Raw genomic sequence first — 16,273 nt, forward strand, 5'->3', positions numbered from 1 at the left:
AAGGAGGTAGGCATATGACACACCCCTGCCACTCCCCCTTAACCACTTAAGGACCGAGCCTCTTTCTGAGAAGTTAAAAACATTTTTTTTGCTAGAAAATTACTTAGAACCCAAAAACATTATATATTTTTTTCTCAAACACCCTAGAGAATAAAATGGCGGTCGTTGCAATACTTTCTGTCACACCATATTTGCGCAGCTTACAAGCGCACTTTTTTTTGAAAAAATACACTTTTTTTAAATAAAAAATAAGACAACAGTAAAGTTAGTCCAATTTTTTTTTAATATTGTGAAACATATTGTTATGCTGAGTAAATTGATACCCAACATGTCACACTTCAAATTTGCGCCCGCTTGTGGAATGGCGACAAACTTTTACCCTTAAAAATCTCCATAGGTGATGTTTAAAAAATTCTACAGGGTGCATGTTTTGAGTTATAGAGGGGGTCTAGGGCTAGAATTATTGCTCTCGCTCTACCGATCGCGGCAATACCTCACGTGTGTGGTTTGAACACCGTTTTCATATGCGGGCGCTGCTCACATATGCGTTCGCTTCTGCACATGAGCGCAGCGGGATGGGGCGCGTTTACATTTTCTTTTTTTTTACTTATTTTTTTTACCTTTTATTTTTTATTTTTACACTGTTCTTTTAAAAAAAATGTATCACTTTTATTCCTATTACAAGGAATGTAAACATCCCTTGTAATAGAATTGTAAGTTCTAAGGAGCAGGGCCCTCTGATTCCTACTGTATTAAAGTGTATTGTATTTGTACTGTCTACCCTCAAGTTGTAAAGCGCTACGTAAACTGTTGGCGCTATATAAATCCTGTATAATAATAATAATAATAATAATAATAGAAAAAAAGCATGACAGGACCTCTTCAATATGAGATCTGGGGTCAAAAAGACCTCAGATCTCATATTTACACTAAAATGCAATAAAAAAATAAAAATAAAAAATGTTGTTTGAAAAAAAAATTAAACAATGTCCCTTTAAGAGCTATGGGCGGAAGTGAAGTTTTGACATCACTTCCTCCCTGCAATGGTATGGAGCTGGGTGGGGGCCATCTTCCCCTCACTCAGCTCCATACCATAGAGGGGACAGGATCCGATCGCCTCCACCGCTACAGACGGCTCCGGTAAGCAGTGGAGGGCATCGGAGCATGGCGGGAGGAGGGGGTGCCCTCTCCCACCGCCAATAAAAGTGATCTTGCGGCGAATCCACCGCAGAAACCACTTTTATCTGAAACCAGACCACCCACTGAAGAAGAGGATACCGGGCTTATGGTAGCTAGCTGCTGCCATAACAACGATATCCCTCTTTAAAGTGCCGACGTATAACGATGGCGGGCGGTAAGTGGTTAAAGGAGAATTATACAAAAATAAATTATAGGTTAAACCCACAGGTGCTTTTTTTTACCACTACAATTCCTTTATACTGGCTATTGAAGTTTACAAATGCAGGTCTAGCCCTGGGAAATACTTTTTGAAAGCTAAAAAGTGCATTTTATATACATCTATATAGATCAGACCAAAATGAGGGACAAATGAGGAGGAAAGAGGGACAGAGAAACTTTGTTCCAAATCAGGGGCAGTCCCTCGAAATCAGGGACAGTTGGAAGCTATGTATACAGTGTTCAAATAACTCCTTCTGTAGTGCAGTGTCTCTGTTCCCTGCAGATGGGCAAAAATGCCCTCACCCAATCCTGCGATCAGGGCCCAAACGAATGTCCTGGAACAGACAGGCTCTCTTGGCAACCCAACTGTTCACCTCACACAGGAACGATTCACCGTCGGTGCAGGTGCGCCTCGATATGCACCTGGGAGCCTCCTCTCTCAAGCTGGATGTCCCGACTGGCGGCGGAGGCCGGAATCACGCATAGAGATCATCTGAGAGACAGTACATCTCTCTCAGGTCTGGTCTCTTTACTCCCTCATTGCTGACTGAACTTTTTCTCAGGACACAAAATGGAGTCTTTTACTTTCCTGTCAGCAGAGCATCCTGGGCTTTTTGTAGTTCCTTCCTGAGTACCAGGCTATAGAGTCGCTTTGTGAGGGAACTGCATGTCCCAGAATCCATTGCACCTGCTCCCTGCAGCTTAGTACAGTCTCTCTGACTGCCTGCTGTAACTGTGCTTTTAATTGGCTTATTTCTTCCTGCCAATAGGGGCACAAGAGAGGCTACTGAATGCACAGCTCTGTGTGTGTGTCAGCTCATACTACAACAAACTCAGTCAGTGAAAAAAGGAGGGGGTGTAAATTCCCCTTGCAGCTGTTGGCAGGATGCTCTCCCTAACTCAAGCTGGAAAGCCTGTGTACATTGTTCCGGCCAGCTTGGTGGGGTCGTGGGTTATAGAGTGAGACAACCGCTACATTGGCATGGGGCGGAGCCACCCGCTGACATTATTCAGAGGCCCTAAACCCTAATGACCTCATCGCCCCATCATGCCCCGGGTGGTGACGTCACAGGGGCGGGGCCTAAGAATGACGTCAGCGCGTGGTCCCGCGCCATGCCAATATAAGTCATTGCACACAGTGGACCCAGCATTACACTGGGAGATCGCGTTGCGTCAACATTAGAAGAAGAACAGAGGGAGAAGACAGCGGCGAAGACCTGGCAAAAGAGTGTGAAGATAACGCAGAGAGGAGAAGGACCGGAGAGGGAGAAGGACCGGCAAAGGGAGAAGACATCGCCAGAGGAGAGAGAAGAGCTGGAGAGGGTAGAAGAATTCGGAAGAGACGCCGCTGCTGCTTTAATAAAATACTTTAGAAACCTGTTTATTGTGTTTATTTTTGACACTTTTTTTTTTAGGTGAATGGATAGGGGTACAATGTATCCCATACTCATTGACATAGGGTCGGGGCCGGGATCTGGGGGCTTCCAGATTGTTAAAGGGGGCTTCCAGATTCCGATAAGCCCCCGCATGCAGATCCCAACAACCACCAGCCAGGGTTGTCGGGAAGAGGCCCTTGTCCTCATCAACATGGGGACAAGGTGCTTTGGGGTGGGGGGGCGCAGGGCCCCCCTGCCCCAAAGCACCCATCCCCCCATGTTGAGGGCATGTGGCCTGGTATGGTACAGGGGGGGTGGGGCTCGCCACCCCCTTTCCTGACCTGCCGGGCTGCATGCTCGGATAAGGGTATGGTGTGGATTTTGGGGGGGACCCCATGCCATTTTTTTGGTCATGGAGGTTCCCCTTAAAATTCATACCAGACCGGAGGGTCTGGTATCGTCCTGGGGGTGGACCCCACTCCAAATATTTTTTTTTTCATTTTGACCGGGGGTTCCCCTTCAAGATCCTCAGCACAAAAGTCGCACCGCAAATTGGATCCTCATGATCTGACTTCTGGTGCGACTTCTATTCAAATCAATGGGCTCCCATAGGGAAACGCCTGATGAGGCTTAGCACTCTGTATACAGAGTTAAACCGTGTTAAACATCTTTTACCGGCATCTGGCATTTTTAGGACTGCTCTTGAATGCGATTTTATGGCGTTCAGACAACAGCCCATAAACTCCCCTGCTGATATACAGTACTTCAATAAACATCCATGTGTGCATGGACAAATAGGATAACATAGAGGGGAGTTTAAGGGCTGTTAAAAAAACTCCCCAAAACGCCACTTTATCAACTTAAGTGTTCATGGACCCTTACTCTCACTTACAGGTCCCTCAGCCTGTGACTAGACAGTGAAAGAAGAAGCAGCACACTGATGAGTTTACCTCCTTGTACTGTTTCTCCCTTCCCTACTCTGAGTTTGCTGTAGAGACTGCACAAGGCTGATACCAAGTAAAATTCAGGTACTTACTCTGGTGGTGTTAATAAAATACATTAAGGTGCCTTTCACACGGATGGCTAAATGGCGTGGGTTCCCCCCCAGGGGCATACCAGGCCCTTCGGTCTGGTATGGATTTTAAGAGGAACCCCTACGCCGAAAAAACGGTGTGGGGTCCCCCCCAAGGTCCATACCAGACCCTTATCCGAGCACGCAGCCCCGTCGGTCAGGAAGGGGGGTGGGGACGGGCGAGCGCCCCCCCTCCTGAGCCGTACCAGACCTCATGCCCTCAACATGGGGGGTGGGTGCTTTGGGGGAGGGGGGCGCCCTGCGGCCCCCCACCCCAAAGCACCTTGTCCCCATGTTGATGAGGACAAGGGCCTCTTCCCGACAACCCTGGCCGTTGGTTGTCGGGATCTGCGGGCGGAGGGCTTAATAAAAAAAACACTACACAGATTTTTAAAGTAATTTATTAGACAGCTCCGGGGGTCTTCTTCCGGCTTCGGGGGTCCTCTTGCGACTTCGGGGGTCTTCCTCCTGCTTCGGGGTCTTCTTCTGGCTTCGAGGGTCTTCCCGGTTCTTCTCCGCGCTCTTCGGGTCTTCTGCCGGGCTCCTCTGCTATCTTCTGCTCTTTTGCCGCTCTTTTGCTAGCGGAGGAGCCCGGTCTGCTGCCTTCTGCCTTCTTCCCTCTACTCTTCTTCTGATGTTGACACGACGCTCTCTCCGGCTGGAATGCACTCTGTGCGCTCCGCTCTGACTTATATAGGCGGTGACCCCGCCCCCTTATGCCGTCACAGTCCCTGGGCATGCTGGGACTGTGATGTTTTAGGGGGCGTGGTCATCACCTCGAAAAATCCGCTCGTCTGTATGCTAGTCCGATGGACGAAAACCGACGCTAGGGCAGCTATTGGCTAATGGCTGTCAACTTCCTTATATTAGTCCGGTCGTATGTCATCACGTACAAATCCATCAGACTACTCCGCGCTCTTCGGGTCTTCTGCCGGGCTCCTCTGCTATCTTCTGCTCTTTTGCCGCTCTTTTGCTAGCGGAGGAGCCCGGTCTGCTGCCTTCTGCCTTCTTCCCTCTACTCTTCTTCTGATGTTGACACGACGCTCTCTCCAGCTGGAATGCACTCTGTGCGCTCCGCTCTGACTTATATAGGCGGTGACCCCGCCCCCTTATGCCGTCACAGTCCCTGGGCATGCTGGGACTGTGATGTTTTAGGGGGCGTGGTCATCACCTCGAAAAATCCGCTCGTCTGTATGCTAGTCCGATGGACGAAAACCGACGCTAGGGCAGCTATTGGCTAATGGCTGTCAACTTCCTTATTTTAGTCCGGTCGTATGTCATCACGTACAAATTCGTCAGACTTTAGTGTGATCGTGTGTAGGCAAGTCCGTTCGTTCGAAAGTCCGTCGGAAGTCCGTTGAAAGTCCGTTGGAAAGACCATCGGACCTTTGATGCCGAAAAGTCCGCCCATGTGTACACGGCATTAGTTTGCATTGCAACACCCTGCACTGTGAAAGGAACTGCATGCAGTGCTTATTCTAAGCGCACATCACCGAATGCAGTATTGTGAATTTTCCTTAGGACTCGTTCAGACAGTGGGGGTTATTTACTAAACGCAAGTCCACTTTGCACTATAAGTGCAAACTACAAGTGCAAAGTGCACTTGAAATTGCACTAAAAGTGCACTTGGAAGTGCAGTCGCTGTAGATCTGAGGGGGACATGCAAAGAAAATAAAAAACAGCATTTTAGCTTGCTCATGAAAGGATGATAAAATCAGCAGAGCTTCCTCTCATTTCAGATCTACCTCTCAGATTTACCACGACCGCACTTCCAAGTGCACTTTTAGTGCAATTTCAAATGCACCTTGCACTTGTAGTTTGCACTTGTAGTGCAAAGTGGATTTGCCTTTCGTAAATAACTCCCCATATGTATTTGGGGTGCTCACCTGCATGCCTGTCTCATCAGGATGAGCGGCTATGTCTGTACAGCTGCTGCTTCTTAATAGACTTCAATGCGCTGCATCTGAAAAAAATGGCCCGTTCACAGTATACGGACCTCAGCACCCATATGAATGAGGTCTTATAGCAGACAAGGTAAATTGTCTTATCTTTGTGCTGGGACTGTGCTGGTCGGGGCTGCCCAATGTAACTGCTGTAAATGACCCCTTCTATCCATCTGGAGTTCAGACAGATTGCAAAGCTCCCAACTGTCCCTGATTTGGAACAATGTCCCTCTGTCCCTCATTCCTCCTCATTTGTCCCTCATTTTGGTCTGATCTATATTGTTGTATAAAAAATGCACTTTTTATCTTTCAAAAAGTGTTTTCCAGTGCTAAACGTTTCATCTGATTTCTAAATTGCTGCATTTGTAAATTCCAGACGCCAATATAAAGGAATAGTAATGGTAAAAAAGCACTTGTGGGTTTAACCAATCTTGGTTTTTTGTACAATTCTCCTTTAAGGGGCGTGGCGGGGGGGTGTCCTATGCCTGCATACTTTTGCTGATAGATATCCCTCATTCCCATCTCAAAAAGTTGGGAGGTATGAGATTGCACTCTACAATATTTTACTACCAAAGTGTTTTAGGAGTAAAACTTCACTTTAGGAATAAGAACTCAGTATTGAATAAAGGTACACAAGGCAGAGACTTCCCATTCGAGGAAACTCAAATTCTTTTTTCATGTCCTAGAGGACGCCGAGATTGCATATTTGCTCAAAGCTCCCGCAGAGGCAGATGGCAGCAGATCTATTGTAATTGTTGGGCTATAAAGTGACTGACGTTTCAGTCCGATGTGGATCTATAAATTGACAGCTGTCTTAGACAATAGAACCAAAGAAGACTCAAATTTAGCAAAAATCCATCGCTCAGTACAATGGCAGAGTAGGCGTTGCAGCTTGTGGTCACAGCGACCAGCTCTTACTGATTTAAAAACTGAAAATCAGTGACAATGACAAAGCTGCACAATGTATTCTGTCACTATTCACTGTTTCATCTTACAACATAATACTGTTAAAAGAAAAATCATTTTTACAATTAATTTGCAGGACTGGGATAGTCTATGATTTGCCTCTTGATAAAATGCAATATAAAATCTTTTTTCTGTAGATTTCATCGATAATTTAATTATGTTACTGTTGGAATTTTTAAGCTAATATTTGTGGAAACACAACATTTAAAGTGACCCTGTCACCTGTCACTACAGGACATACAAGGAACCATAGTGTGCAGTAGGGGGATCAGATATTCAACACATCCTAGTGCACCCATTCCCAACCAGGGTTCCATGGCACCCTAGGGTTCCTCCAGCGGTTACTTGGGGTTCCATGGGCTCTGGCTGAGCTGGTTGCCATCTGATGGTGTCCATAGCTCCCAACTGACCCTGCTTTAGAGGGATTGTTGTCCCTCGTTTTTAACAAAGTTCCTCTGTCCATTTTTCCTCCTCATTTGTTCCTCATTTTGGTCTGATCTATATAGTTGTATATAAACTGTACTATTTATCTATCCAGAAGTATTTTACATGGTTAAACCTTTCATCCATGTTCTAAATTGCTCCATCTGTAAATACCAAAAGCCAATATAAAGGAATATAAGTGGTAAAAAAAACACTTGTGGGCCTAACCAATGCTTTTTATTTTTTTTTTGTATAATTCTTCTTTAAGGGGTGTGGCAAGGGGCGTGTCCTATGCCTACATACTTTTGCTAATAGGTGTCCCTCATTCCCATCTCAGAATGTTGGGAGGTACGGGTGTCTGCATAAATTCCGGGTCCAATGCCACTTGCCAGAGCAACGGTATGATACCAGTGATCATTTTTAAGCTGTCTGTAAGGGTGATAATCTGACCACCACTGTAAGGGTCATCCTTCCCTCTAACCCCAATTATATAATTTTAGCGGGGGGGTTCCTCAAGACCTGAAAATTATTGCAAAGGTTCCTCTGGGGTAAAAAGGTTGAGGAAGGCTGCCCTAGAGTGTCATATACTTACATCAATTGAGAAGTTTTTGAAGGACAAGGGCCACCAGAAAGGTAAGGATACTTGCTTTTCTTTTACAGTGGGGGGCTTTGTTCTACAAGTGATCCTGTCACCATAGGGTCATTTGTAAACAAAGTCACTGCTGTATTCCTATAGTGATAGGATCACTGTGTGCAGCTACTCGCTACCGCCTGCTTGATTAGGGTGAAACCGGAGGATCAAGATGGAACAATAAGGTGACAGTAACCCCTCCGAACTGCTCATCTATAAGCAGACTTGGATGGGTGCTGCTTTGCATCACGGTGTGGCAATTGAAATGCTACATACCAAGTTTGACAGGTGGCACCTGTCAAAACCTCCTACGTAAGTGAATGGGACTGCTCAAAACACTTGGTTTGTAGCTGCAGCATGGTCTCGCAATTAAAAATTGCCATCCAGCAAAAAAACAAAAAACAAGGCATCTGGAGGCAGCATCAATGCCTCATTGACACCTGCAAACCTCCTTTCACCGTTCGCTGAAAAGCAATCCACTGCGGGGTGGATTTTATTAAGTGGGGGAGGATTAGACTTCATGCTCCCAACTTTGTGGGAACAGTTTGGGAATAGTCCTTTCCTGTTCCAACATGACTGCACACCAGTGCACAAACAAGGTCCATAAAGACATGGATGAGCGAGTTTGGGGTGGAGGAACTTGATTGGCCTGCACAGAGTCCTGACCTCAACCCGATAGAACACCTTTGGGATGAATTATGCCGCGTACACACGGTCGGACTTTTCGTCTACAAAAGTCCGACAGCCTGTCCGACAGACTTCCGACGTACCTTCGGCGGACTTGCGGCAGACTTTCTTACGAACGGACTTGCCTACACACGACCACACAAAAGTCCGACGGATTCGTACGTGATGACGTACACCGGACTAAAATAAGGAAGTTCATAGCCAGTAGCCAATAGCTGCCCTAGCATGGGTTTTTGTCCGTCGGACTAGCACACAGACGAGCGGATTTCGGGGTCCGTCGTACTTACGACGTAAAGATTTGAAGCATGTTTCAAATCTAAAGTCCGTCGGATTTGAGGCTAAAAAAGTCCGTTGAAAGTCCGGAGAAGCCCACACACGATCGGATTACCAGCCAGCTTTAGTCCGTCAGCGTCCGTTGGACTTTTGTAGACGAAAAGTCCGACCGTGTGTACGCGGCATTAGAGCGGAGACTGCAGGCCAGGCCTTCTCAACCAACATCAGTGCCTGACCTCACAAATGCGCTTCTGGAAGAATGGTCAAACATTCCTATAGACACACTCCTAAACCTTGTGGACAGCCTTCCCAGAAAAGTTGAAGCTGTTATAGTTGCAAAGAGTGGACCAACTCCATATTGAACCCTACGGACCCTGCCTTCGTTCGCACTGAGGGCGGGTTTGAAATTGTGCGAGTTCAGCTGAACTTACATGATTTCAAACCTGCATTTCAGTGCGAGCTCGGGGACGATTCGAAAGACATCTGTGCAGGTTCATGCACAGATGTCAATTGAAATTGCCCACCCGAAGTCGCCAAAAGTAGTGCTGGAACTACTTTTGGGAATCAGTGCGGCGCTGCAACGTCAACGTCGCACCGATTGGGATAATGCTGTTGCCAGCAATAGGCTCCAATTTGGCATGCAATTTGACATGTCAAATCGGCCCAATGTAAATGGGGGGCTAAGACTGGGATGCCATTAAAGTTTATTGGTGTGTAAAGGCAGGCATCACAATACTTTTGACAATATAGTGTATGTAGTGCAAGGGCCTTCCTGATTGCAAATTAAAAGTGTTTAGGTTTCACCTCATATTATATGGTTTTGGTAAATCTAAAGGAAAATTTTATAATGTATGGGCAGCTTAAGAGGGATTTTTGGTAAGGTGTCCTGCTGTGTTTTTGGGAGAGGAAGTGAAAGAAAATTTTCCTGATAGGACACAGACACCAAAAAAAAGAAAAAGAAAGAAAGAAAACTGACAGGGAATTTAACTTAAACCCACAGTGATATACTGCTCCTTACATTAAAGCCCAACTCCCGACAACTAAAAATGTATCCCTTAAAGTGGGGAATTGCTCATCTAAGTCTAGGGAAACATTTAAAAAAAAGATTACCTTGCCTAATCCTCCGCTTATTCCGGCAACTATACAGATCCCCGTAGCTTCTTCCACCACACTCTCCAGCGCTGTAGGGTCTTGACGTCATCAAGATCACAGCAGGGTCCGTAGCTCTGCATTGGATGTGATGACACCTAGGGACAGTCTACCAATGGAGCGCCTGGAAGAGTCATATGCTGGGGGAGCAAATGATAGGTAAGTAAAACCAACTGACGCCAACATGGCAGCATACTAGTGATAGAGCTCCGCCTCTTGACCACTCCCTCAGGACCAATGAATAGCATAAAAAAGCCCTGGCACCCCCCCCATTCTTCTTTTTTTCCTCATACCTCCACGCACCAGTGAAGATTAAGCAGTTCTATGTCCCCACCTCTGCCCCAGTGCAGTAGCCGTCTGGGTTCAGCCTCTCTCAGTGCGAAGTCCTAGCGCTCGGGCTGCTAAATGCGCTAATAGCCTGGGAAACCCTTCTGTGGGCCCTGCAGTGTTTCCTCATTAGGAACGAAATCTGCCATCATTCAAGTGTCTGTGGGCTGAGGCTTGTTGGGCCAGCTAGTTCATTCCTTTTCCTTTTTTTTTTTGGTTTCTTGCAGCAAACAGGGCTGCCTATCACTTTTATTCTTTCTGTCTCTAGTCCTCATATGTGTTCTCCCTTACCTTGCTCTGTTTCTCTTTTGAGTGCCTCCCATGTCTCCATTTTTGTTAGTGTTCTGTTCCCCTCTTGTTTGCCCATGTGGGGATCTAGACCCCACTGCCTAGGGCATCCCAGACCTCCCAATAGGGGAAGAATGGCCGCCCAGTGCTGTTTTTCTGTGGCCAGGGCGCCCTTGATGACAACATCGGGCTGAGCTGGCTATTGGGAGTTTTGACCGCCATCTTGCTTATGGGCAAAAGCTCCCTCTTGCCATCAAGAGCTCTCTCGGCGCTCCCTACTGCTTTTAAATAGGTAAGACACCAAGAAAAAAAGAGAAATGTGTATATATTCATTTATATCTGGTTTAAAAAAAAAAAAACTTTTTTAAAGTTTTGTAAATGGTATGTAAATCTACTTTTCTATGACCCCTAGCAAATAATCCTTGCAGTTCATTTTTCCGGAGTAGGGCTTTAAAGAGGTATTAAACCTAAAGCTCCCCAATTTGAATGAATGAGCATGGGGTGGGGACAGCAATAATGTCAGCCTGGGGGGAGTGTTGCATTTATTACCAGATTTAAATACACTGACAAATTGAAGCCAAACTCCAGCTCACACTTTATAATCAGTTACAGAAACCAGATTGTTTCCTTTGGGAAAAATATTTTAATAAAAAAAGAATCTGATCATTTAAATTTCCCCTGCCAGTGTTAAATGATATGTCTCATACAAATACATTCTGCTGGAGATCTTGTGCTTTTGAAAAACAGACGTTCTGGCTGGATCACCAGATGAAAGTAGAAAAAAGAAAGACTAAAAAAGAAAACAAAATCAACCATCACATCTAAGAATTGGTAATCTGCAATATAATAAATGTTTGCTTTTGGGTTTGGGTTTAATACTGCTTTAACCACTTGCCTACAGGGCACTTACACCCCCTTCCTGCCCAGGCCATTTTTCAGTTTTCAGCACTGTCGCACTTTCAATGACAATTGCGCGGTCATGCTATACTGTACCCAGATTAAATTTTTATAATTTTCTTTACACAAATACAGCTGTCTTTTGGTGGTATTTAACCACTTCAGCCCCGGAAGATTTTACCCCCTTCCTGACCAGAGCGTTTTTTGCGATTCGGCACTGCGTCGTTTTAACTGACAATTGCGCGGTCGTGCGACGTGGCTCCCAAACAAAATTGACGTCCTTTTTTTCCCACAAATAGAGCTTTCTTTTGGTGGTATTTGATCACCTCTGCGATTTTTATTTTTTGCGCTATAAACAAAATAAGAGCGACAATTTTGAAAAAAACGCATTATTTTTTACATTTTGCTATAATAAATATCCCCCAAAAATATATAAAAAAACATTTTTTTTCCTCAGTTTAGGCCGATCGTATTCTTCTACATATTTTTGGTAAAAAAAAATTGCAATAAGCGTTTAATAATTGGTTTGCGCAAACGTTATAGCGTTTACTAAATAGGGGATAGTTTTATGGCATTTTTATTAATAATTTTTTTTTTTACTAGTAATGGCGGTGATCAGTGATTTTTATTGTGACTGCGACGTTATGGCGGACATGTCGGACATTTTTGACACATTTTTGGGACCATTGTCATTTATACAGCGATCAGTGCAATTAAAAATGCACTGATTACTGTGTAAATGGCACTGGCAGTGAAGGGGTTAACCACTAGGGGGCGGGGAGGGGTTAAGTGTGTCCTAGGGAATGATTACTAACTGTAGGGGGATGGGCTGTATGTGTGACGTCACTGATCTCTGCTCCGATGACAGAAAGCAGAGATCGAGTGACACTTGTCACTAGGCAGAACGTCCTCTCCGTGAGGCGATCGCAGGTATCCCCGCGGCGATCGAGTCCGCGGGACCCGCGACCCGATTCACAGAGCTCCCGGCCGGCGCGCGCGCGCGCCGCCGGCGACGCGCACGCAATGGCACGGCGGGCAATTCAAATGGACGTACAGGTACGCCCATTTGCCCAGCCGTGCCATTCTGCCGACGTACATCGGCGTGCGCCGGTCGGGATCCGGTTAATCACTGCTAGTTTTTTTATTTTTTACTATTACTTTCTAGTTTCTGTCAGTAAATTTTGTAACAAAGTAATTTTTCTCCTTCACTGATGTGTGCTGATGAGGCAGACCTGATAGGCACTGATAGGCTGAACTGGTGGGCATTGATGAGGTGGCACTTATGGGCACTGATGAGGGGGCACTTATGAGCACTGATTAGATGGCATTGGTGAGGAGGCATTAATATGCCTCACTTATGAGCACTGATAGGTGGCACTGATATGTGGCACTGATGAGCACTGATAGGCGGCACTGATGGGCACTGTTAGGTGGCACTGGTGGGCAATGATAGGCAGCACTGGTAGGCAATGATAGGTGGCACGGTTAGGCGGTACTGATGGGCATTGATGAGTGGCACTGATGGGCAACACTAATGGGCATTGATGGACAGCAGTGATGGGCAGCACTGATAGGCAGCACTGATAGCCAGCACTGACTGGCATCGCTAATGGGCACTGATTGGTGGCACTTGTGGGCAGTGGTGGGCACTGATTGCTGGCACTGGTGGGCACTGATTGCTGGCACTGATGGGCAATGGTGGGCACTGATTGGTGACATTGTTGGTGCTATATTGTAATCAGGGCACTGATGATCAGTGCCCTGATTACATGCCTAGATGTCCCCCTGCATGGAGATGCCGCTGATTGGCTTTGCTCGCCACACACTCTGTCAGTGTGAGGCGAGGAGCGCTGATTACCGGCATCTCTGTGTTTACATGTGACTGGCTGTGATTGGACACAGCCGATCACATGGTTAAAGAGCTGTGGACGCGGTTCTTTACAGAGATCGGGGTCGCGCCGCATTTTAGCAACACGGCGCGGCTGCGATCGCTGCACTGCACGCCCCCAGGGGCGAGCTAGAGCGGTCATTCTGGGACGCTGTCATATGACGTCATCCCAGAACGAGAGCCGTACCGCCCCGCTGTTAACACCGATCTCACTAAAGAGCCTATGATAGGCTGACCAGACGTCCCGTTTTCCGGGGACAGTCCCCGGACTGAGGAGACTGTCCCGCTCTGAATATGTCCCCCTTTTGTCCCCGGATTTAGGGGCAGTGCCAGTGGCATAACAACAGGGCTTCTCCTGAGCCCTGCACGTAGCATCCTCCTGAGCCCTGCACACTACAGGTAGCATCATCCTGAGCCCTGCACTCTGTATGTAGCATCCTCCTGATCCCTACACCCTACAGGTAGCATCCTCCTGAGCCCTGCACCCTGTATGTAGCATCCTCCAGAACCCTGCACTCTGTACATAGCATCCTCCTGAGCCCTGCAGTCTGTACATAGCATCCTCCTGAGCCCTGCACCCTACAGGTAGCATCCTCCTGAGCCCTGCATTCTGTACATAGAGTCCTCCTGAGCCCTGAACTCTGTACATAGAATCCTCCTGAGCCCTGTGCATAGCATCCTCCTGAGCCCTGCACCCTACAGGTAGCATCATCCTGAGCCCTGCACTCTGTATGCAGCATCCTACTAAGCCCTGCACTCTGTACGTAGCATCCTCCTGATCCCTACACCCTACAGGTAGCATCCTTCTGAGCCCTACACCCTACAGGTTGCATCATCCTGAGCCCTACACTCTGTACGTAGCATCCTCTTGAGCCCTGCACTCAGTACGTAGCATCCTCCTGTGCCCTGCACTCTGTACGTAGCATCCTCCTGAGCCCTGCACTCTGTACGTAGCCTCCTCCCGAGCCTTGCACTCTGTACGTAGCATCCTCCTGAGCCGTGCACTCTGTACGTAGCATCCTCCTGAGCCGTGCACTCTGTACGTAGCATCCTCCAGAGCCGTGCACTCTGTACGTAGCATCCTCCAGAGCCGTGCACTCTGTACGTAGCATCCTCCTGAGCCATGCACTCTGTACGTAGCATCCTCCTAAGCCGTGCACTCTGTATGTAGCATCCTCCTGAGCCCTGCACTCTTTACGTAGCATCCTGCTGAGCCCTACACGTAGCACCAGCATACAGGGGCACACTGACCACCAGTATGCAGGGCCAGCGGTTACCAGTATGCAGATAACATAACAAGTCAAGTAAAACAACTAACATGCAACAAAAAAAATCTCAAAAACAATAAGAAAATCTTGTTAGCTGGTTCCCTTATCTAACGCAAATCAATAAAAATCAAAAAATGCAGCGATGCCCTACACGTCATCTATAAAATTGTACAAATGGACTTATAAGTAGCTGCAATTTTTCAAATTATTTTTGCAGAGGGTGTGACACCATCACTACTATATTGCAATACATTGGTTGATTTGCACTGGATATTCATTTATAGGTTTTACCATTGTACTTATAAGTCCATTTGTAGAATTGTATAGAGGAAGTGGCGAATTGTGCTGCATTTTTTGGCTTTTTATTGGTATACAGAGGCCAGGACATACTTTGTATGCCATGAAGAAACCTCCACTTGCTGACCACGCCCACTTGCTGGCCACTCCCACAGGTAGCGCGCCACATTGGCGCCCTCACTTTTACCTCAAGCACCACCATAGCACCCCCCAAAACAATTGTCTGGAGCCACCCCTGCCTGCATTGGATTTGAATTTTTCTGCCCCATCCCTCCCTCCAAGATTTTTCTCTATCTTCTCTTAACATTTGGTAGTCATATCACAAAAAATTCTAACAAGTAGCTTTTTATTTTTTTTTCTCATAGACGAAATGTGAGAAACGAACGTATATATCATACAATCATTCCATAAACACATACCACATACACTGCATATATAATTTGAGGAAAATATGCTTATAAAATAGCTTAGCATTTGCCAATTAAAAAAAAAAAAAAATGTCCCCGGATTTCATTTAAAAAATCTGGTCACCTTAGCCTATGACGTAGACTCTTTACCATGTAATCAGCTGTGTCCAATCACAGTTAATCACAAAGTAAATAGGAAATGCCGGTTATCGGCTTTCCTCTTGTCACACTGACAGCACGTGAGGAGAGGAGAGCCAATAAGCGCCTTTCCTCATAGGGGAGATTGTCTCCATCAGTAATTCCCTATAGTGATGCCTATCAGTGCCCACGGGTGCCGCCCACCAGTGATGCCCATCGGTGATGCCAATCAGTGCTCATCAGTGATGCAAATTAGTGCTTAGTGATGCCAATCAGTGCTGTCTATCAGTGCCGCCCATCAGTGCTGCCTATCAGTGCCCATCAGTGTTGCATATTAGTGCCTCCTCATCAGTGCCCATCAGTGCCGCCTCATTAGTGCAGTCTATCAGTGCCTGTCTATGCAGCCTCATCAGTGCAGATCAGTAAAGGAGAAAAATTACTTATTTAAAATTTTTTATAACAGAAACTAAAAAGAGTTTCTTTTTTTCAGAAATTTCGGTCTTTTTTTGTTTGTTTAGCAAAAAATAAAAAACCCAGTTGTGATTAAATACCACCAAAAGAAAGCTCTAGCTGTTTTTAAAAAATGATAATTTCATTTGGGTACAGCGTTGCATGACCATGCAATTGTCATTCAAAGTGCAACAGCGCTGAAAGCTGGAAATTGCCTGGGCTGGAAGTGGGGTAAAAGTGCCCAGTATTGAAGTGGTTAAATGCAGCTACATTTATTCTTTTTTTTCCTTTCAAGGACGGTTTAATAATACTTTAAGTAGTCTCTACTCTTTCTGCTACTGAAAGAAACACAAGGTTTAAATGTCTGATACACTTTAGGAAAATAATTTTAGAGT

The sequence above is a fragment of the Aquarana catesbeiana genome, linkage group LG09, assembly GCF_042186555.1.
Source record: "Aquarana catesbeiana isolate 2022-GZ linkage group LG09, ASM4218655v1, whole genome shotgun sequence".
NCBI lineage: Eukaryota > Metazoa > Chordata > Amphibia > Anura > Ranidae > Aquarana > Aquarana catesbeiana.